Source organism: Schistocerca americana, chromosome 2 (genome assembly GCF_021461395.2).
Source record: "Schistocerca americana isolate TAMUIC-IGC-003095 chromosome 2, iqSchAmer2.1, whole genome shotgun sequence".
In the NCBI taxonomy this organism is placed as follows: Eukaryota; Metazoa; Arthropoda; class Insecta; order Orthoptera; family Acrididae; genus Schistocerca; species Schistocerca americana.
Window position 1 is genome coordinate 600042432 of NC_060120.1, and position 25321 is coordinate 600067752.

The window sequence follows — 25321 nt, forward strand, 5'->3', positions numbered from 1 at the left end:
TCGTCGTGAATGTCTTCAGCGCAAGGGATCATGACAAATAACTTCTTTGGTGAGACAGTTCGTGTGTATTTTGCGAATCACAGCCAAATATATTGCGCTGATCTGAGAGTTACACTACTGAACACTGCACGAATAGAGAAATTCTGCTAGTCCGTTAGTTGATCCGGAATCGGGATGTATTCTGTTGAAGTAACAAAATTGAACTGGTAATTAATTTGGCAGAGGTTCAAAATTTCAACTTCGCTCTTGCATTCACATTTTGTGTATTCACATAGTTATTCATCTAACAACATATTGCAGCAGAGTATCTCAAAAAAGAATTACTTCGTTCAAGTAAAAGTACAGTAAAATTTCTTGTTTAAATAAAGACATGTGGTTATATTAGAGTACAGAGAATCTAACTATCTGACAGTTTGTCCTCTTACGCATGCCCACGTCTCTTGTCAAGCAGTGTTCACGTGAGATTAAATATCCCTGTTTTATCGAGAAATTAATCAAAAGCGTCCCGATCTTCCTTCTGTAATTTTACGATTGCGTCAGAGATACGGATACTAACATTCTTCCTTTTGCGCTTACTCTGTGATTTGATTGACAACAGTCTGGTTGACCGAAGATCTCCAGTATACACGTGCTTCTATTTACTTCTTCATCTGTGTGTAGGAGCTACATCCTAATTCATTTATGCTTTAATTTATCTACTTGAGACCTCGCCTTCCTCTAGTTTTTTCTGTTGATATTGTGTTATGACTCTTTTCTGTTTCAATAGATGGCCAATAACCTGCACTATGTATTTCAACTTGTGGTCTATAAACTCATCTCTCAATCTGTTGCGGACTTCGTGACTTGTGACCTTAGGAATCTTTTTGACAATCAGGGGGCGCCTGTAAAATTCAGCCTTTTCCTTTCTCCACTCCCTAAGATTCAGTTCTCAAAGCCACACATTACCTCATTCTAGATGTTTTCAGAAACATTTCCCTGATTTGTGGTTTGATATTTCTTTGTGTTAACGTATTCTATTTGTAGGTGGCACTTGTTGATTTGGAAATTCTGCATCTTAGGTTGGATTAGATTAGATTGGATTAGATTATCCTGCTTTGCTTCTTCCACCACTCGTCATCTCACTTCATGACAAGTAGGTAAGCCAGATTACTGAACATAAGGTATACGGGCTTTCGCTTGCCTTCTTTTGTCTCTCTCCTTTGTTTCACGCCATTTTATTTTCATGTTTTATTCGTTTCCCAAAACTTTATCGATTTTATGTAGCATGGCTTCGTGAACTTCTATTTCAGACAGGACGGCTATCTCCTCGGCTTGTGTCATGTTTTATTACATCTACCTCTGTTCTCTGCCTTCCTGTTCGTCCTCTAAAATAATTGGTAATTGTCTACATTCTTGGCGGACTTATTTTTAAATCGAGGCTTATTGTGTTGAGGCTCATTAACAACAGCTGTCTCGTTTTTGTAGAGGTTTCATACCAAGTGTGGGTCCCGTAGTCTACCTCTACTTTCACAGTACCTCAGATATGTTTCCCTTTTTACGTTATCGAGGGCTTTCTGTATATCCACGAAAATATATGTGTGTTGCTAAACACGTTTCTGTTCGTTTCTCTACAACCAATGAGCCCAGGAGAAAGGCTGCTCCGTACGCATCGAGAAATCATGCAGCTCTTTACAAGACGACGAAATTCTCAGCGAATTAAAAAATTGCTTTATCTTCACGGTCTTCACCTTTGCTGTACAATATGCATGACTTACACTTGAAAACTGAGATAAAAATTTTCTTAAGTCGGTTTTTCACGACTAATGATGTTTCTTTCTCTGAGAGTCAATCGTATGAATTTCTCAGTTTTTGCGTTACAAACTGCTGCCTAAAAACGAGTTTATTAGGTTTCTTTCTTAGTATTTGGTTGAAACACCGCTATTAGCCCTACCTGATATTGAATAATTACGTTTAAACAGAACTGCGGAGTACGTTGAACGTAAATGAATCTCTTCTCAGTGCTGACACCTGAACTCCAAGCTTGGTCTTGCACTAAAGCCAAAAAGAAAAAATAACATTTATTCCTAGGTACGCAAATCTGTCAGTATGCAAAGAAACAACATGATAATTTCACTTGCAGTCGACTTAACTCGTATACGAAGATTCAAGCGTTGTGTATATGTTAAGAACAGCTAGATATTAATACACAGTGAGACTTTAGTAATTACTAAGTTTGTTACAGAAATAGAGCAATAAGAGCATCGAACTTTTAAATGCAGTTCATTAGTCTACAATGAGTTACGATGAAGAAGGAATTAGTGTCGTTGAGATTGCCTGGATAGGTAAGCACAAACTCAGTTTGTGAAACGACATCTTGAGGTGGAAGAAAGGAAATATTAAAGGTAAATTAAAAACATCAAGCCAAAATCTTATACACCGACGAAAAGTAAAAAATCCTCAAACAGCATACAATTTCTACATTCATAAATGCAAGGCCTGTCTGCTGTGCAAGTTTTTCTTATATTCACGTTTCTAAATATCGAGGTAAGAGGAAGTTTATATGTTGTTTTCATTTTACAAGGGCACAAGAATTACAGGTGAAGGTATTCTACGAGGGACTAAGTTATTATACACTGCAAAATCACTACATACTGTTCCTGGTTAATTATTGCGCAATAAGCACATCAGTTACCTTTAATAGGCCACGTTATGTAATTATCGACTTTAGTACATACTAGATATAAATACTGTACATGCAACATAAAATAGTACAATGAAGATCTCCAGTGTCTAGTAATGATTGTGAAGCAGGTAAGATGTGCTTGGACAGTTCATTTGCAGAAGGGAACAAGTTAAACGAGTCCCTCCTCATCACAAAACTTCATTCCTCAAGACTGAGAACATCAAATGAAGTACACCAGTTACATTTTTTCTATTAGTGTATCACAATTCCCTTTACATATTTATTTCAGTTTTCGAGTGCTTAGAAAACTACAACTTGTTGAATATTACAATTACGTAAGTGGTGTTCTTCATTCAAGTGCAGTCGCGCTTCAAATTAACACTGCTATCGAAAAATTCTAGATACTGTAATATCACGGATTATCATATTCTCATATCTGAATTTAATTAAATTGTCTACGAATAAACTACAACACAAGCAGAAATGCTTTATACACCACTTAATTGCGACTGCTTCGATTGCCAAACAGTTAATGTGCAGCACAATTTATTCAGATATTTCACGTAAGAAATTCGTATTCCTACTATCTAAATACTTCCTGTGCATATGCACCTAAAAATTACAAAAAGAACATTGAATATATTAATGATGTCACAATCCTCTTTGTTTAGTATTCCGTTACAGAGAATATGTATCTTGCAGCGACTGTTATTACATAAAGGAAATATTATCAAATGCGGGTGTTAAATTCAGCAGGCCATTACTCAACAATAGAAATATATTCACAATACTAACTGGGTTGCTGTAACTGCCTGGGATTAAACTGCATGCTTAAATGCGATATACGACTGCTGTTTTTCTCTGATTTTTACCATAGTTGCTGTCACTGTCTGAGGACGTTCATTTTTTATTTTCATACACCAAATTCAATTTCCAGAGATACCGTGCAGAGTTTTAGCTCAGTGGGAAAGACTTGGTCCGATTAACGATACATAATGATAATTAATAATTACTTAATTACTCAACGGATAAAAAAAAAGCGCTCCGGCTTCAGGCCACGAGTGGCCTACCGGGACCATACGACCGCCGTGTCATCCTCGGTGGAGGATGCGGTTAGGAGGGGCGTGGGGTCAGCACACAGCTCTCCCGGTCGTAAGATAGTATTCTTGACCGAAGTCGCTACTATTCGGTCGAGTAGCTCCTCAATTGGCATCACTAGGCTGACTGCACCCCGAAAAATGGCATCAGCGCATGGCGGCTTGGATGGTCACCCATCCCAGTGCCGACCACGCCCGACAGCGCTTAACTTCGGCGATCTCACGGGAACCGATGTATCCACTGCGGCAAGGCCGTTGCACTCAACGGATAAAGCGTATGTTAATCTGCATATATTTTTACAAGTATGAAAGCGTTGGTGAAAGTGGCGTTATGAACGCGCGAGATTATCTGTGTCTCCTTAATACAGATAACCACCTCTTTTTACCATTAACACTGCACTTCTATCATAACAAATAGTACTTTGAAGTTTTTTCAGGGAGGACATGGTGGGGAAGAAGTGATTCGGGTAATAAGCATCCAAACTGTCTTCACTTAATTTTAATTGTCTTATTACTCCTAGTTAAAAGCAAATGCGACATACTACGAAGTTACTTTCTCTCACTATTTCACTACATTGTTTAATACATAGGAAATATTATCTAACATACACAATTTTTTGTTATAGTTCTACTCTGGCAAGAGACAGACTCCTGACCACGTGATTGACGAAGGCCATGGTAGGAAAAAATACGTGATTAACTGAAGGCCATCGTAGCAAAAACACGATTCATAAAGAAAACTACTTAAAAATACAAAATTCTACACGCAAACTGTGTACCACTACGCTCATCGTAACACATGTAATCATTTTATTATGGTCCTACCGTAGCAAGGGGCGGTGTAATAACCATGTTCTTGGCTGAAAGCCGCAATGGCAAAAATGTGGTCCATAAGAATGCTATTTTAAATTACGAAATTTCACACGCAAATACGGACCACATATATAATAATTTACTCAGTCGCCGAAAAATAAACATGCCCCCTAACAAGATCTACAATTTGGAGCTTGAATTTCGAGAAAACTATAAAGACAATTGACCTTTATCCGACAGTCAAGGGAGCGTTTACAAGGAACCTCCACACCTTAGCTGACTAGCCATCGTAAGTCGAATACACACGCGGCTCTCCCTGTCCTAACAGTCAGGCCCTGGATGAGGCCGTGAGGGAGGGGGGGGGGGGGGGGGCAGGTGCCAACTGCCCTCCACAATTTTTACAAAATCAGAGGTTGACTACGCCATCTAGTTACCTTATTTGGTTCCAGAATAGCCTAGCAGGGATTTGAGTTGGCAGTGTTGTGGACTGGCAAGACAGCCAATCCACAATGACGGGTAGCCGAAAGGCACGCGTTTAAGCTCACGCAGGATGGCCTGAGGTCTGGAACAGGTCAGGGATATGAGACTAGCAAAAATACTACGTATCTGTTGCAATACTTAACTTTCATCCATAATTGGTGAACATCGGTCTGACGGTACATGCATCACAAGATAAATAGCAATTGATAATGGCGCCTTGCTAGGTCGTAGCAAACGACGTAGCTGAAGGCTACGCTAACTATCGTCTCGGCAAATGAGAGAGTAATTTGTCAGTGAACCATCGCTAGCAAAGTCGGCTGTACAACTGGGGCGAGTGCTAGGAAGTCTCTCTAGACCTGCCGTGTGGCGGCGCTCGGTCTACAATCACTGACAGTGGCGACACGCGGGTCCGACGTGTACTAATGGACCGCGGACGATTTAAAGGCTACCACCTAGCAAGTGTGGTGTCTGGCGGTGACACCACAGGCAGCACTATAGTACTTCGAATCACACCACTCTACCAAACACTGTGACTGTACCGGAGAGAGTTTTGAAATGCTCGTTTCCTCATTCATGGAAGAAAATGAGGCTGTGCATGGACAGAGCACAAATAAGTAAATAGAGACAGGAGCTCATTTCTCCTTAAGAGGCTCAGTGTCTGACTGGCAGATAACAGCAGCAACTAATACTCAAAGCCAGTCTGCTAAAACGAAACTCACACTTAACATTAATGAAAGAGTTTCAACGCAATTCTAACAGTGTTATGGATAAAAATTTCAAACGTGTAATTATTTTGTTCTATATATTCACTAGTCATCAGCATGTCTTTTTTTTTGGAGTCATCAGTCTTCTTACCGATTTGATGCGGTATGTCACGAATTTCTGTCCTGTACCAACCTTTGCATCTCAGACTAGCAACTGGAACCTATGTCCTTAATTATATGCTGGTTGAATTACAGTCCCCATCTTCTTGTACGAGTTTTTCCCTCTACTCATCCCTCTAGTACCACAGAAGTTATTCCCTGATGTCTTAAACAGATGTCGTATCACGCTGTTCCTTCTTCTTTCCCACATAAATCGCCGATACTCCGAACCTCCTTACTCCTTATCTTATCATTCCACCTAAATTTCGTTTTCTTCTATAGTGCCACATGTCGAACGCTTCGATTCTCTTCTGTTTCGGTTTTCCAACAGTCCATGTCTCACTAAAATGCAATGATGTGCTCTTGGAAAGGAATACCCGGTTCGCCAGTGCTAGTCTCCTTTTTACGTCCTCCTTACTCCGTCCGATATGGGTTATTTTGCTGCCTAAGTAGCAGTATTCCTTAACTTCATCTACTTCGTGACCATCAATCCAGATATTCAGTTCCTCGGTGTTGTCATTTCTGCTACTTCTCATTATTTTCGTTTTTCTTCGATTTACTCTCGATCCATATTCTGCGCTCATTAGACTGTTGATTCGATACAACACATCCTGCAATTTTCCTTCACTTTCACTGAGGGCAGCAATATCATCAGTGAATTTTACCATTGACATCCTCTCATAATGAATTTTAATCCACCTCGTGAACCTTTCTTTTATTTCCTTTATTGCTTCTTCTGTGTATAGACTGAACAGTAGATGCGAAAGGCTACACCCTTACCTTAGACCATTTTTAATTCCAGACTTCGTTCGTGATCATCCAGTCTTATTGTTGCCTCTTCGGAATTATGTGCATGATGTTTTTCCGAAAGTGTGGTGGTTGTTGCCCGTCTCATAAATTCTACACACCAGCAGGAATATCCATTTCGTTGCCACTCCCCCCCCCCCCCCACCCAGTGACTTTAGAAATTTTTTTGGAATGTTACCTGCGATATTCGAACTTAAGTCTTCCAAATCTACTTTAAATTCTGATTCTAATATTTATAGCCCCTATCTCTTCCCTACTGATTACGGTTTCCTCAGTCATGGACTGTGCGGCTGGTCCCGGCGGAAGTTCGAGTCCTCCCTCGGCATGGATGTGTGCGTTTGTCCTTAGGATAATTTAGGTTCAGTGGTGTGTCAGCTTAGGGCCTGATAACCTCAGCAGTTCAGTTCCATAAGATTTCACGCACATTTGAACATTTGAAGCGTTTCCTCTAGTGTCATGTGATCAGACAAGTTTTCCCCCTCGTAGAGGCGTTCAGTGTACTGTTTCCACCTCTTCCCTCTCTCCTCTCCATTTAACAGTGGAAGTCTCATTCCACTCTTAATGTTACCAACCTTGCTTTTAATTTCGTTGAAGACTTTTGAGATTTCTGTATGCTCGGTCAAACCTTCCGATAATTATTACTTTTCAGGTATCTTCACGTTTTTTATGCGACCATTTTGCCGTAAGTTCCCTGCACTTCCTATTTACATCGTACCTAAGTGACTTGTATTTCTGTAGTACGGAATACCCTTGAACATTTTTATATTTCCTTCTTTCGTGGATCAACTGAAATACTTCTTCTGTTATCCGTGGTTTCTTCGCATTTTCCTTCCTTGTGCCGACGATTTTCTTTCCAATTTCTGTGACTGCTCTTTTTGAGGATGTCCAATCCCCTTCAATTGAACTGCCTACTGAGCTGCTCATTATCTCAGTATCTTTAGCCTCAGAGAATGCCAAGCGTGCCGGCCGGAGTGTCCGTGCGGTTCTAGGCGCTACAGTCAGGAACCGAGCGACCGCTACGGTCGCAGGTTCGAATCTTGCCTCGGGCATGGATGTGTGTGATGTCCTTAGGTTAGTTAGGTTGAATTAGTTCTAAGTTTTAGGCGACAGATGACCTCATAAATTAAGTCGCATAGTGCTCAGAGCCATTTGAACCGTTTTAAACCAATGCCAAGCGTGCCTCTTCATTCCTTAGTACTTCCGTAACCCGTTTCCTTGCGTAGTGATTCGTCCTGCGTAGTCATTTAAACCTCAGCATAGGCTTCATCACTACTAAATTGTGATCTTAGTCTGTATCTATACCTGGGTCAGACCTACAATCCATTATCTGATTTTGTTGTCTCTGCCTGACGATGATGTATTCTAAGTAAAATGTTCCTGTATCTCCAGGTTTTTTCCAAGCTCCTCCTCTTGTGATTCTTGAACAAAGAATTCGTCATTACTAACTCATATTAACTGCAGAACTCAATTAGTCTTTCTCATTCCTACTACCAAGTCCATATTTTCCCCTACCTCTTTTCTCCCACTCCGTCACCTACAACTGCGTTCCAGTCTCACATGACTATCGGATTGCCCGCATCTCGTGGTCGTGCGGTAGCGTTCTCGCTTCCCACGCCCGGGTCCCCGGGTTCGATTCCCGGCGGGGTCAGGGATTTTCTCTGCCTCGTGATGGCTGGGTGTTGTGTGCTGTCCTTAGGTTAGTTAGGTTTAAGTAGTTCTAAGTTCTAGGGGACTGATGACCATAGCTGTTAAGTCCCATAGTGCTCAGAGCCAGCCAGCCACTATCGGATTTCCATCTCCCTTCACGTACTGAATTACCCGTTCGATATCCTCTGCATTTCTCTTTTCAGATTTTCTAGCTTCCGTACCACGTTCAGACTTCCGAAACTCCATACCCCCGAATCGTAGAACATGTCACTTTCGTTCGTTATTCAATCCTTTTTTCCGTAGCTCGCCTCTCCCTTGGCGGTCCCCTCCCGAATATCCGATTGGGGCTAGTCCGTAATATTTTGCCAATCATTATGCTACTATTTTCAATTATAGGTCAGATGTCCCGTGGATACACATTATGTGTCTTTAATGCATTTGTTTCCATTGCCTTCTACATCCTCATGCCATTGATTATTACTGATTCTACGGCATTTTAGGGGCAGTTCCCTATCAAAAAGGCAAGAGAGTGCCTCGAACCTCTATTCGCTCCTCCGCCCTCTTTGTCAAGGCCGTTGGCACAGCGACGGAGACTTCTCATGCCGGAAGTCACAAGCCACCATTGCTGGTGACTTTCGTTTAAACCACTAACTAAGTACGGACCCAGGTCGGATGTTTTGAGTACTATTCAAATACCGCGAGGCCATTTTTTTAATCTCTTCCACTTAAGGCGTTGGCTCTTATCACCCATACTATCCCCAAAACATATCTAACCTAAAAACAAAAACAAAACTAGTGCCACAGCCACTTTCACACTATACCACCATTATTTATTTATTTAGTTTTCTTTATTTTTGTATTCGAGCTGGTATCTCTTGTTTACTGGACAGGTGCAGTTTTCTTATTGTTTTCATTGTTTAACAGAAAGTAAATAAATCTTCTTGTCGTAACAAACTGTCCAATATCCGTTAAACAGAATAAAACAAAATCAATCAAACACATCTGGAAAAAAACATTTATTTTTTATTTATTTTTATGTTTTATATGTATATTTCTTTATCTATTTTTCCCATGTTATGGCTTGTGCCATAATTAGTTGTCTTGATGCACCTTGACTTGGCTCACTAACAAAAATAGTTTTTGTGCCGACTTAATTAAAATGGTGCAAACTTTGTAGCGTGCCACTTTAGTGTTATGCATAAAAAAAATTCCTCTTCATTATGGCAAAGTGTGATGTAAGAAATTCTGAAACAAAGCTTTGTACTTCTGACTCTTTAAGATCATGGTGGTCTTCCACTATGAACTGTATATACTCGTCTATACACTCATGTTTAGTCGTAATTGCAAAATGTGTGAAATGGTCGATAATCCAAGTGTCGCTACTGTTCTTTGTTTCAGGAAAGAAACGCCAGTCTAGTTGAAGTACTTCTTTAAGTGTTATAGCAGATTATGCAGTCCTAGTAATTGTTGCGAGTTTTCTTCTAGTCCAGTTCCATATTTGGAATTGGTCTCGGCAGATTAGGATGTCTGCCAAGGTATCTACTGTATGGCAATGATCATAGAACGGACTCTGCTTCAATTTGATTAAGTGCAGTATTTCACCTGTGAGGACCTTCTCATTTACAATGTCATACCATGTGGACACTATTTTGGAGTGGAGGATGGGATTGTTAATATTTTTCCAGACGTTTCTCCAGTTGACTGCTGGATATTTCGCATCCACGGGGTTTGGCCTATGGCGTCTCATGAGGTGATAATACGTCCTTCTGGTGTTAAGCTGCTTTGGAGTATCTTGAATACAGCTCATTTCCAGATAGTAAGTCTGGACGTAATCGAGTTGAGCGCTGATGCGACCAACGTCGACCGGAGAATTTTTGTTCGTTGGGGGCTAACCTGTTGAATAACGTTTTTGCAATTGTGGGATGGGATGTCTGCAGTATTTTGCGGGTACAGTCCATTTGGCAGTATTATCCCGCCTAAGAGCGCTAAAAGCGCTAGTGGGTCGGGTTAATACTGTGGTTGGTATGGTCACTTTAAAGATATTTCCACTCCAGATGAACCAATACACTGCAGCTAAAATCTTGTGCACTATATCCTCGGGTACTGGTAACACCGCTGCTATGTGATATATTTTGCTTAGGGTACAGCTGTTAATTAATAGAGCTCTCTGTGTTCAATTTAGTGTTCTAGTTTTTTGTTCACGGAAATAGTAGCATAGTGGGGTTTGTAACGCAATTTTGATATCAAATTGATATGAAACTTAATTAAATTGATCAATTAATCACCCCTGCCCCCGCCCACCACCGCTCATCCCTACCCATCCCCACGCCCGACCACGCCCACCCCTGCCCCCGGATGACGTTACATGCTTTCTCAGCTGCACATGTGCCCCAGCCCCCTCGTCCCCTCCCCCTAACCCTCAACCCCCCTTCCCCCAACATACCCTATTGGCAGGAATTTCGAATTTTTGCGGGAATTTCTTTGTCCCAGGGTTGTGCTGACAGTCCACCCCACTCCCCAACCTGGCCATTGACGGGAAATTAAATTTGTAGTACCATTCCAGGGATCGAAACCTGATCCCCTGGGCAGAAAGCTCAAGTGTAGCCCCCTAAAACAACTGACCACCTGAGGCGCTTGGAACTGACGGGAAATTAAAAATGGCTGTGCCCTTTCAGGGACTCGAAACCTGATTCTGCTGGATGGAATGCTCAAGTGCACCCCCTAACACATGGAATCTGTCAAGATGCAGGAGAGGAAGGTTAGGTTAGTGTACCTTATTCATTTTTGGTCGGGAAACTGACGCAAAAATCGATCCTAATTACGTAATTAATCACAAAGTTCGGTCCTCATCTATGCATAGCACTACACAAGGATGGCTTAAAAGCGCAATACACCACAAAAACTGACGATATCATGCAACTGGTGTTATCCTGCTAGGAAAAAATTTCGCAATGCCACTCGAAACTAGCGGCCGACACACTCAAACTTTACCCTGCTCCTACAAGCTGAGGGGAAAAAAGGCAGGGGTGTAAGGTACTATCTTTATTCTTTTTGGTGAGAAATAGGGTATTTTCGTCGCTGTAACATCACTATGTCAGTGACGGCAGCGTATAAGTAGTCCTTCACAGATTGTAACTTTACGTTAGAAACTATTCAGTTGACATTGAGCGTGGCAATTTTATACGCCTCCGTCATTCGGTAGTACTACTAATCGCATTCAGTGTCATCAGACCACGCAGTCCCCTTATCAGGTCCACCGTGGTTAACCGTTTTCATTGGTTCTTCAGTTGTAGGAGCCAGGTTTTGTAACGCCGGAAATGCATATCCTCCTATTTCCATCTATTGTACTATTATTTTTTTCCTTGTTTTGTTACCTCAAGATATGACATTTCTGTCTCTTTATATATTGTAATTGCTTTACTGTTTGGATATATATATATTTATGCACTTATGTCGATGTATAATTGGTTTGTTTCGTAAATATTATTTGTATTTTTACGCTGGGTCTTGCCTAGGGAAAACTGCTATCGAACGATTACATCGATAGGTCGTGTGAAGAATCAAAGTGTGTAGGATCTTTGGTAGTGTGAACTCTGCCGCGTGGAGCGCGGGCAGTGGGAGTCTGGCGGGAGTAGCGAGTGGAGCAGGTGTTGTGTGACGCTCCCGCGAGTTGCCGCGCTTTCGGGGTTTGGCAGCATGTAATTGCGCTCGACTCGCGATGATAGTTTCTGACATGGTGTCGCGGACGGGAAGCATTAGCTGGCGCACATCAAGAGCCCGTTTCGCCTGGTGACCGTGTCGAGAAGAAGGCGCGCCAACATCCAGCTTCTGCAACAGCGACGGCCGACAATGAGTGACTGTCGCCACCTCCTCGATCGACGGCTTCAAACCTTCAATCAACCAACAAGGAAGACTAAAAGCACGTAAAGTTTCAGAACTGTATGGCAGACCTCAGCTTTTCAAATTGTTCCATTTGCCTCGCAAAATTACAGCAACTTAGCATGAACCTTTGTTGCTCATTGTCCCAATTGCATTGCCAAGCAGGGTCCCTTCCTTTACCGAAATGAACCCGAATGTCGTTGAAATTCAAACGCCAGCATTAAAATAATATAATTAGATTTCACTGCTTTAATTTCAAAGTTCAGTAGCTGGCTACAATATTTAGGTTACACGAGCACAAATTTAGAGTGCGAGTTTTGTTAGCATATTTTAGCTTACCTGTGACTGCAGCTCAGCTTGGTACGTACTAAATTTTACTATTGTTAATAGTTCAGAATCATTTAATTCAAGTTCAAAGTTAAATCTCTTGTTTCTAAATTGCGTAGAGTCAAGTTGCTTTTGAAATGATTGTTGAGGTAGTCCAAGACTAACCGTATTTTACTGGATTTCGATGTGCTTCAGAAAGAAAGCTCACTATTAACTTCAGTCACTAAATTAACTTTCGATTTTCCGGTTTTATTAATTCTTTTGCTAAATTAAGTCAGAGTGTAGCGAAATTTATTACTTCTGACAAACTTTCAGTTTTCACACTACACGTGTCAACCTTCAGTTGCCACGCTTCTAGTGTTAATTATATGTGTAATAACCTTTCTTTTTCAGTTACTATAGTAATTGTCCTTAGGACTGGCGACCGTGATTTCCCCCAAATCTCAAATATCTAATTACCTCTAGTTAATTGTTAACGTAACGGCCGCACATTTACTTTCTTTATTAACTTTACCCCTTTTCAAAATTAATTTCCACCAGTTTCATTTGCATTCTTCCTTTCATTTAGATGTAACCCTTTCCTCCCTCTTTACCGATAGATTAACTTCGGTGACGATTGCTTTTCCCAAATTTCCATTAGGTACACGCGGTTTAATTTTTCACTGTCATTAAGGTCGGTAAGTGAGGGGGAGGTTACACGTGGCGACCTGGTGACAGGACAATCTTCAAATTTGAGGTTGTTCTGGACACGAATTTTGCATTGTGCAAATCTCGTAACAAAGTACTGGTTACGAAATGGTCGATACGTCAGCGAGAATATTCGTGTGAGGAATCCTAATTAGAGTTGAGATTTTGCATTTATATTGAAAATTATTAAAATGAGTGAAGGCAACAATTACCAAAATCTGGTAGACTTGGATACGGAACAATCGGTCGAACAGTGGGAAACGCGCACAGCGGAACCCATTGTTCCGGGGCAGGCGGCTAGCATGAAAGATGCGACCGCCGAAACGCAACAAAGAGCAGAAATGGAATTCCAGACTTTAGAAAATGTTTCGGAATCGGAAGTGAAAATCAAATCTGAATCCCTTGATGACGAATACGGGGGGACAATGAAAGAGGAAGCCGCTACGGAAGTAAAACCGGTGGTTTCCGGGAATTTAACTGATTTATTGAATGTTTTGATTAACGAAATCAAGAGTCAATCGGCAGAAATTAAAGATCAGGCTGCCAAGCAAGTAGCTCAGTCTGAAAAAATTGAACGAATGCTAGACAATCAGAACAAAGCTATTAATGTTGTTAACAACAATGTTGGAGTTGTTAATACAAAAGTTGATAAAATCAAAGAAGATATTGTTGTAATTAATACCGTATCGGTAATCTTAAACAGGAAATGATAGGCGTTCAGGCGGAAATTGCGAGCATAAATACTCGTTTTGATTCCGAAATTAGCAGAATCGAGAAAAGTGTAGGAGAAGCAGTTGCTCCGATCATCGAGAATAAGGTGACGGAACAAATTCAATTAGTGAAAAAAGAGGATCAACAGAAGGTGGAAACTTTAAAGGCTTTAGTGTCCGAAGTAGACACTAAAGTGAGGGAGCAGGCTAATACCTGCGAAGAGAAAAAGAGGGAAGTGGAAACGCTTGCGACAACCACTTGCCAAGTAATTATGAGAGTGTCGGAATTAGAAAAGAAACTTGACGAAAAACAGAGCTATGTGCCAATCTGTGCACATAGTTCGGAATTGTTGACGAAAGAGGAGCGGTTCGACCCCTTGAAAAAAGGCGGTATACACGCGACGGATTTCATTAAAAATTGTGAAAGAGTTTTACCCAGATCATGGACTAATGAGAGAAAAACTAATGCGGTTATTGATGTGCTGGCTGGTGAATCCAAGCGTTGGGGCTTAAACCTCAACATTACGAACCTGACTTTTGACGAGTTTAAAAATTTGTTTCTGGCTGAATACTGGTCAGAGCAAAAACAGCAAAGTGTCTGGCGCGAATTTGTCGTATCGAGGCCTTTCGATGCGAATTCGCGCGGCTCAATGAAGGAGTTTTGTGAGGGCTGGATCCGCAAGTTGGAATATTTGCGTGATCGCCGCACGGAATCCGAAATAGTCTGGGAACTCTACAAAAAGCTACCAGATGATACAAAACGCTACGTAGGAAGCAATTACAGGACAATAAATGATTTCCTGGAAAGAGTGGAGGACGAGGACAATTGGCGCAATAATCGCGACAGTGGTAGAGGCCGTGGTAACAACAACGGGTACCACCCCAACCATAACAACGATAACCAAGGGAATAATGCATACCGCAGCAATAACAATAATGGTTCGGACCGTAATAACAATCGGTACAATGCAGATAATAACAGGAATGACAGAAACCAGTATCATACTAACGTGATACGGGCTTCACAGAATAGTAATAACGCCAGAGGGTGTGATCACCCGCCTCAGCAGCATCCGGGGAGCGTATCTGCTGGGACGAGACAGGGAAACCATTAGCCGCGCCGGTGAGGGGCCGACCGGGCGTGGAGAAATTTTGGCGGCCCAATAACAAGAGAAAACCCAGGTGTCGCCGTTATGAAAATTCCGTATGGAGTAATCAACGGCGGGAGAGTGTGCCAGTGTTAGGAGAAAGGAGTGCGCCCACAAGTAGTAGATCAGCAGTATACACGGCAGTAGGTAGTACATTCACTGTCAGTGAGAACAATTTAAGTAGTGTTCCGGAAATCGATTATAAAGTGGCAGCTGTAATACCCACAGCGGAACTGGAGATTGAGTTTAAGAATGATTCGCAAGTGTCGAAAGAAGATCAGATGTCGGATAAAACGTCCGTCATCGAGCGAGGGGATGCAGAGAGGGATGAGGTCTGGTTAAGGCAGTTCGGTCGCTTATACGACGAACTAAGAGATTATAGGGGCCTGTACGGGAGAAGTGTTTATGGGGAGCGCGGGCAGGATTTGCCGCGTCTCGTCCCGCAGGAAGGTAGTGATTGTGAAGTGATAGAAAGTTCTGGCCCTAACCGGCAGACTTTACTAGAAATAGTTGATGTTAATGGGGAGCACGAGCAAGATGCGTCGTGTTTCGTCCCGCAGGAATTGAATGTTGAAGTAGTAACGGAAAGTTCTGGCCCTAACCGGCAGACTTTACCGAAAGTTGTAGTGGTAGAAGTAGCCGACCCATCCGACGCAAACCTCCAGTTTAAACATTGCGAGAGTATTAAGGAGAAAGATTACGAAAATTTTAGTGATAGCCGGACACGATTGGTAGAAAAGCACATAGATTACAGCGTGTATGAGGTTAGAGTTGACATTATGCAGTCAGACGATAGCAGTGTGGGTTGCGCAGATCCAGAGGAAGTAATTGCAGATACTACTGGGCACATTTCTCCAGGTAGATTGGCAGATGAGATCAATCTGACCAAAGAGGAATCAACGAAGGTGACAATTAGTGAATCGATAGCAAAGCAATACTCACTAGTTGACGAGATACAGGAAAAGGTTTCGGTATTGGAGGCGAAGCTACAGACTAAGCCTCAGGACAAACGTGTTGAAATTAAAACTGTATGTGAACAGAGGCTGAAAAAGCCGCCAGATAAATCGGATTTAGGATCAAAGCCGGATGGTTTTTTCTGGAATGACCTGGATATAGACGAGGATTTACTGTGGGAAAATAATGAAACAGTCGAGGACAAGTGTAGACAGATAGTAGTGTCTGTTAATATGCACGACCTACAACTAAACGTGTTGATTGACACCGGTGCAGAATTGAGTGCTGTATCTGGGAAAATATTTGAGTTACTGAAAGACAGACCCGGCATCGTAGTTATGCCAGTAACAGGAGTGAAAATTATCGGTGCTACTGGGAAGGCCAGTAAACCGGTCACAAAACAGATTTTTGTCCACTTCGAGATATGTGGGGCACGATTTGAACAAGAGTTTGTCGTCGTGCCAGACTTAACTGCGGAAGTAATTATCGGGTTAGATTGGCTATTAAAGTACCGTGCAGTGATTAACTGCGAAAGCAAAACTTTGACATGTACGTCCCAAGATAAAACAATAGTAGTTAGTTTTGACGAGGCAGGAGACGGTGTGCATAGGCAATACCAGCCTATACACATTGTTAACTGGCCGAATGGTATTGACGTAGGTATGAATTTGAACTACTGTAATGTGAGGAATCTCGGCATTGACAATAGTGTAGAAAATGAATTGGAAAGTATTGTAGACGGTGTGTCAAACGTAACACACGAACAAAGACGAGGCCTGTATGAAGTAATAATGAGGAATAAGAGTGTGTTTTCAGACAAACCGGGTCTTGTGGAAGGATATAAATGCAAGTTGCATGTAATTCCGCACGAACCATTCTTCGTGAGACCGTATGCTATACCGCTGTCCAAAAAGGAAGCAGTGCAACGGGAGATAGATAAGATGATCGAATGGGGAGTGATTGAAAGAAGTACAAGTCCATACAATAACGGTTTGGTCATTGTAGCAAAACGGGATGGTAGTGTGCGTATTGCGATTGACGCACGCACGTTGAATAGGGTCGTTCAACGTGAAACAGACAGACCAGAGAGTATGGAGGAGATTTTGCAACGTTTTCATGACGTTAAGTTCATGACTAGCCTCGATCTGACAGCTAGTTACTGGCAAATAGAACTCGAAGAAGAATCTAGGCCATACACCGCCTTCTTGTTTGCGGGCAGGTGTTATCAGTATAGAGTACTGCCGTTTGGACTTAATATATCTGTGTCCGTATTCATCAGGGCCCTAGATAAAGTGCTAGGACCGGCTTTGAGTTCAAGATTAACTGTATATGTTGACGACCTATTGTTGGCCAATGCCACTTGGCATGACCATTGTGACCTGTTAGATGAAGTTTTTAGAGCATTGCGCCGTGGCGGAATGACTCTAAAGCTAAAGAAATGCGAATTTGTGAAGCAGGAACTGAAATTTTTAGGGCATGTAATTACCACTGCTGGTATTACGAAAGACCCAGAGAAACTAGAGGCAATAAGGAATTGTCCTCCACCCAAGTCTAGGAAACAGTTAAAAAGTTTTCTAGGGCTCACAGGATTTTACCGTAAATTTGTAAAAGGACAAGTGTTTAATGATGAAAATTTGAATAACCTCTTACGCAAAAATGTTCCGTTTGTGTGGACTGACGGGTGTCAGACCGCTTTCGAGAGATTAAAAGACGAGTTGCTAAGATCTAACATACTATTTCATCCTGATTTATCGCTACCCTTCCATCTGGGAACGGATTCGTCGAATTACGGGGTGGGGGTAGAACTGTTCCAAGAAGTTGGTAAAGGGGAGGATAAGGAACACCGGACGATAGCGTTCGCGAGTCGAACTTTATCAAAAAGTGAGCGAAACTACACGATTTCTGAGAAAGAGTGTCTCGCTATCGTGTGGGGATTCAAGAAGTTCAAGGGTTACCTATGGGACCGTAAGGTGATTATTCATACGGACCATAAGGCGCTCACTTATCTGAAGGATTGTAAACTACTTCACGAAAGACTGACTAGGTGGTCGCTGTATTTACAGCAATTTAACTATGACATCTGTTACGTAAAAGGGACCGACAATTGCGTAGCGGATGCGCTGTCGCGGTTGCCCGAGTCTAATCAAGGTCTATTGAAAGATGAGGCAGATGGAGTGGTCAAATTGTACTATTTTAAAGAAGTTGAGGGACGTAAATTAATAATGAACATTTGTAAGAATCTACGTCGTCATCAGAACGAGGATGGTTGTTTAAATATGGTGAAAACCCGATATGATGAAAAGAGTCCAGAAGGAGAGAAATTAAGGAAGTATTACAAGATATACGATCATATCTTGTACATACGTAAGGGTGAAGATAGTAATATTTGGCGGGTATGCTGGCCCAGCAAATACGTCACGGAAATAATAGACTACTACCATTTGGCGTATGGTCACTGTGGACCAAAGAAATGTACGGAAAAGCTGAGTGAAGTAGTGCATTTCAACAACATGTTAAAACGAGTTACTGACAGAGTGAAAACTTGCGATTTATGTCAGAAGGTGAAGGTTACCAACTGTACGAGTCGTGGTCCTATGCAAAGTATAAGGCCTAACGACACCTTTGAGTTACTGTGCGTGGACTTGTACGGACCTTTGCCCAAGTCATCAGGAAACTTTGCCTACATTTTAGTAGTGCTAGAAGCTTTTTCCAAGTTCATCAAACTATACCCGATTAGGAAAGCTACAGCCAAAGCGGTCTATAGCAAGCTGGTGAACGATTATTTTGTTCATATTGGTAAGCCCAAGGCGATTCTATCAGACAATGGGGCACAATTTACTTCTAAGTTGTGGAATGAAGGCATGGAAAGTAATGGGGTCGATGTGATCCATATTTCAGCTTATTGTCCGGCTGGGAATCCCGCTGAGAGGTATATGCGCGAGCTAGGCCGACTGTGCCGTACCTATTGCCATCACAACCATAGGGCATGGGGCAAATATGTAGCAGTATTTGAGAGAATTATGAACACCTTGAGACATGAATCGACGGGATTTTCTCCAGAGGAAATCCTGCTGGATGACAGAAGTACAAGTTTAGTGGAAGAGATAATCAAATTCCCTCCACGGATTGACATTAGTATTGGTGTGAAAAAAGATCGTTTGCGAGAAGTAATGAAGCTAAAAGCCGATGCTCGCATACGTCGTCATGACGCTAAAGCGCGTTTTGCTAAGTTTGCGATCGGAGACTTAGTACTTGTAAAAGCTCATGAGAAATCGAGCGAGATAGACAATGAAATCTCTAAATTTAAGTTTGTTTATAATGGACCATATAAAGTCATTGGTATACCTCACACAAATGCTTATTGCTTAGAGTATCCAAGCTCTGGAAAGCTATTAGGTATTCGAAATATAGTAGATTTGAAATTGTACCAACCTAGGATCGATTAATACCACACAATGGGTAATTTGTACAATATGTAAATATAGAGTGTAAGATTTAAGGTTTGCTAGATTGCCATGCTTTTGACTGACCAAGGTCATTAAAGAAGTTGTAATTAATAAGTAATTAATTTTGATTAATCAATTTAATTTTAATCAATTTAATCATGATCTAATCAACTGAAAAATCCAAGCTGCTAGTTTAAGTTTTCAGCTGAGTCACAGTAGATTAAGCAATGTAAATATGATTTTGTAACTAGCTGTAAGATTTCATGAATATGTGTTTTACTAGCCATTGCCGATGTACTTAGACGCTGTTTTAAGTTTCAGGCTTGTACATGTGTGATGATGGACAGTGTTGAGTTATCCACTGTGATAGTGTTTATGGACTCCTTGAGATTACTCGGGAGTGAGTTTTTCCGAAAGAATTCAGTGGAACGGACGTTCTGGAAACGCCGTCACAAGGGCGAGTGAGATCAAGCGTGCCGCACACGCGGGCGCAACAATACTGGCGAGGCGAGCCGCTGTCGGCTCTTGTGCCGCTGTTGGCTCTTGGGCCGCTGTCGGCATTCTTTGTACTTGCGAGTACGGAAGGCGGAATTGTTTTTCTTCCTGGACAGCTGAAAGAATTCTACTGTCAATATTTATGTTTTTTTCGGTCTGATGTATATTATTTTCTTGTTTAGCGTTAATTGGACATGACGAGAAAATTAATTATGAAAAGGTTACATAAAAATGTGTATTCTATGTAATTAATTATTAGTTTGCGTATTTTGATATACTTGTTTTTTATGACCATGCACTCTGATCAATTTTGCAAATAGTATTCCATTTCTTATAGTGTTACGAATTTTAATGATTTTATAATAGCTAAACCATTTTCTATGTTTTCTATGAATTTTAATATGTTGTCAACCTGTTTTATTTTGTGCAAGATGACAGAGTGGAATAAGATTAGGAGTGTCTCCACTCAATTATTATGGTCTAAAAAAAATTTATTTATGCTTAATTAGACGAATGCTAAATTTTGTTGATGTTTTGAGCATATGCATTTCCGCTGTTTCTTTTTTGGGACATTTTCTGAGTCTGTTTACGTTACACGAACATCCTCAGACAATGTGGGGCACGTGTAACGCCGGAAATGCATATCCTCCTATTTCCATCTATTGTACTATTATTTTTTTCCTTGTTTTGTTACCTCAAGATATGACATTTCTGTCTCTTTATATATTGTAATTGCTTTACTGTTTGGATATATATATATTTATGCACTTATGTCGATGTATAATTGGTTTGTTTCGTAAATATTATTTGTATTTTTACGCTGGGTCTTGCCTAGGGAAAACTGCTATCGAACGATTACATCGATAGGTCGTGTGAAGAATCAAAGTGTGTAGGATCTTTGGTAGTGTGAACTCTGCCGCGTGGAGCGCGGGCAGTGGGAGTCTGGCGGGAGTAGCGAGTGGAGCAGGTGTTGTGTGACGCTCCCGCGAGTTGCCGCGCTTTCGGGGTTTGGCAGCATGTAATTGCGCTCGACTCGCGATGATAGTTTCTGACATGGTGTCGCGGACGGGAAGCATTAGCTGGCGCACATCAAGAGCCCGTTTCGCCTGGTGACCGTGTCGAGAAGAAGGCGCGCCAACATCCAGCTTCTGCAACAGCGACGGCCGACAATGAGTGACTGTCGCCACCTCCTCGATCGACGGCTTCAAACCTTCAATCAACCAACAAGGAAGACTAAAAGCACGTAAAGTTTCAGAACTGTATGGCAGACCTCAGCTTTTCAAATTGTTCCATTTGCCTCGCAAAATTACAGCAACTTAGCATGAACCTTTGTTGCTCATTGTCCCAATTGCATTGCCAAGCAGGGTCCCTTCCTTTACCGAAATGAACCCGAATGTCGTTGAAATTCAAACGCCAGCATTAAAATAATATAATTAGATTTCACTGCTTTAATTTCAAAGTTCAGTAGCTGGCTACAATATTTAGGTTACACGAGCACAAATTTAGAGTGCGAGTTTTGTTAGCATATTTTAGCTTACCTGTGACTGCAGCTCAGCTTGGTACGTACTAAATTTTACTATTGTTAATAGTTCAGAATCATTTAATTCAAGTTCAAAGTTAAATCTCTTGTTTCTAAATTGCGTAGAGTCAAGTTGCTTTTGAAATGATTGTTGAGGTAGTCCAAGACTAACCGTATTTTACTGGATTTCGATGTGCTTCAGAAAGAAAGCTCACTATTAACTTCAGTCACTAAATTAACTTTCGATTTTCCGGTTTTATTAATTCTTTTGCTAAATTAAGTCAGAGTGTAGCGAAATTTATTACTTCTGACAAACTTTCAGTTTTCACACTACACGTGTCAACCTTCAGTTGCCACGCTTCTAGTGTTAATTATATGTGTAATAACCTTTCTTTTTCAGTTACTATAGTAATTGTCCTTAGGACTGGCGACCGTGATTTCCCCCAAATCTCAAATATCTAATTACCTCTAGTTAATTGTTAACGTAACGGCCGCACATTTACTTTCTTTATTAACTTTACCCCTTTTCAAAATTAATTTCCACCAGTTTCATTTGCATTTTTCCTTTCATTTAGATGTAACCCTTTCCTCCCTCTTTACCGATAGATTAACTTCGGTGACGATTGCTTTTCCCAAATTTCCATTAGGTACACGCGGTTTAATTTTTCACTGTCATTAAGGTCGGTAAGTGAGGGGGAGGTTACAGTTTACATGTACGTCCTCCTTCGTGTTTGGAATGTCTGTTTTTTTCGACGTCTTCCACGTCATGCTTTCCGCTTCGATCTGCTTTGAGAATTTTTTTGGTATGTGAGAGGTTTTGCTCCAGTTCTTGGATCTGTTCAGGGATCTGTTTTCGTGTTTGCCGTTTAGGTTTCACCGGCTGCTGTCTGATGTTGTCTTTCTCAGTATTCTTCAAATCTTCTGAGAGGGTGGTGTTGCGAGCCAAATTGTCGCCCGTGCTCTTAGTGGATGATGGTGTCAATCCAGAAATCGGTTCACTTTGTGGTTGCTCATTCAGGGTTGGTTCTTGCATAATGTGATTCTGAACAGCGGAGGAATCAAAGAATTTGCGGTGGTTCCCAATATCTGTCGGGGTCTGCTGCGTTGAAACCCTTACAGCTGTCACGATTTCCTTAGATTGGATGGTTTTCCTCGTTCATATTAGGGCTTTGGGTCCGGACTTGGCCGCGGGCAGCCGTAGCGCAAGTCGCTGGCAGCGCAGTCATAGCCGGCGGTCTCGGCGCCTCGCCAGCCGGCAGCTGCACCACTCGCCGCTGTCAACACTCAGCGCGGGCGTGGCCGGGAGCGTAGCACGCCGCGCACGTCCTAGGCTGGCCATCGTATATAACGATGTCTCGGTAAGCACAGAAGCCGATGTGCGATGGTTCATGCTTGTGCAAGTCGACCTTTAATTGTCTCACTCCGTGGAGCACTAGGAATCTGCGTGCATTTGACCACCGTTCGGCAACATTATTGAGAACTTTCCCATATGGTGCTATCATTGCATTTATCTGTTCCGCTTGTACTTCGAATGGTAGTTCGAATATCCTGATCGTCCGCATTCCAAACCCTGCATGTGTTATGATTACTGCTCCTAGGTTTCCGACACAATGTTTAAACTTCATATGGCCGTGCGGTTCTAAGAGCGTCAGTTTGGAACCGCGTGACCGCTACGGTCGCAGGTTCGAATCCTGCCTCGGGCATGGATGTGTGTGATGTCCTTAGGTTAGTTAGGTTTAAGTAGTTCTAAGTTCTAGGGGACTGATGACCTCAGTAGCTCAGTAGTTAAGTCCCATAGTGCTCAGAGCCATTTTTTTTTAAACTTCATAGTTCCTCCGCAAGACTCGACTACTTTGTCGCATAAATTAGCAGTCTTCACCGAGCGAGGTGGCGCAGTGGTTAGCACACTGGACTCGCATTCGGGAGGACGACGGTTCAATCCCGTATCCGGCCATCCTGATTTAGGTTTTCCGTGATTTCTCTAAATCGTTTCAGGCAAATGCCGGGATGGTTCCTTTGAAAGGGCACGGCCGATTTCCTTCCCCATCCTTCCCTAACCCGAGCTTGCGCTCCGTCTCTAATGACCTGGTTGTCGACGGGACGTTAAACACCACTAACCTAACCTAACCTAACCTTAGCAGTCTTCAGTTTGACAAAAACAACGCTGCTCACTATCGAAAGATGCATTCCAATGACATCCTCTGAATCAAGTATCACTTAGTATTCTAACCAATCTTCGAGTTCGTGTAGTTTGGGTCGGTCGTATTTACGGTCAAACGACAATTTCAAAATATCTTTTCTGTTCAAGTGGGTCATCACGGTATCAAATTTCAAATTACAATAAGCGTGGAATTTCTGCAACGCTGCAAGAAGCACTGCGACTTACCACGCCGAAACACAGCAGACCGCGGCGCACGAAACCCAGCACACGTCCGCACAGCACGGCTGGCGCGGCGACACTGACCATGGGTGGATTGTGAGTAGAATGCGGCATACGAAGGGCACTAATGAAGCCAATCCGAACTGCACACAGCGTAGTAGTCCAGTGCACAAACACGTGAAACGTCGCGAGAATGTCGACTTAGATAGTTCAGTGAACAACACCTGATCCCAAGAGACTATCTGCCTCATCTCCCGAATCAGGGAGGTCAAATAAAGTGGACATTATCAATTTCGATCATTACTGTTATATCCAACGGATAGCATGCGATGGGGACCAGAATCACGCGGCAAACTTCTGTAATTCGAGGTAGGCAGTGATTGACGTTACGGTCGCTGCGTATTAATGGACATCGCTAAACAAAACGGAATACTAGTATAATACGTTTGAGTAGTTGTCTAGTTGTCTTAAATTGCTCTTCCGTAATTTCTCTTTCCACTTGTGATGCCCACGCATCGAATGAAGAAATAGGACATACACTAGGATCATGACGAGCGTTAGGATGTTAATAAGTAATTTTCTATTTGTCTCACAATTAATTCTAAAAATCTGAATACTGACACTAGTTATTGCGTCTTGGATAAATTCAACGAAAATTTCAAGATCAGTAGGCTATGCTTCCGTCAATCATCACAAAATAAGAACAACGGTTAAAAGAAAAGACTGTGGTGTTTTAATACGGGGCTATGCGGTATTTACGCAGTTCTCCCAGGAAACTATACATTTTTAATTATCTGTACGATATTTCTGTGATGAGATGGATCTTTGTGGCAGTATTAGAAAAAGGATATGTCTGGTGAATTAAGTCAACGAATTTCTTTTAACGGTGTTGCAATAATGCATCAGGATCCTCTAAAAAAGGACCGTATAGCAGCTATTTAATTACATTTTAGTTATGAAACTATGGCGTTAGATGAATGCCAAATCGAAAATTGATAACCACTCTCGACATGCAAGTAAGTGGTCGGCTAATCGCATTTTAGCGGACAAATTCAGAGACACTGAGACGTTTTGTAATCTACAAAATGGCAACATTTAATACAGGTAATGGTACAAAGACGAGCAGAAAATTTCTTAGCCTGTCACAGAGATGAACTGATATACATCTATACGTCACAACGCTGTGCAACGAAGAATGGACTTTATATGTATAATGTGTTTTATTAATCTGACTTTATAGACAGAAGATCAATGTACAAAATAAACTCAATTGTGTTGTGAAATGGTACACTGTAAGGTGGAGTAGATGATGATGGTTTAATTTATTCTATCATTCTGAAATGTGTAGTCCGCCACCTACTGAGCCACTGAACAATTTCTGGTACACCTCGTGACATTACTGCCCAT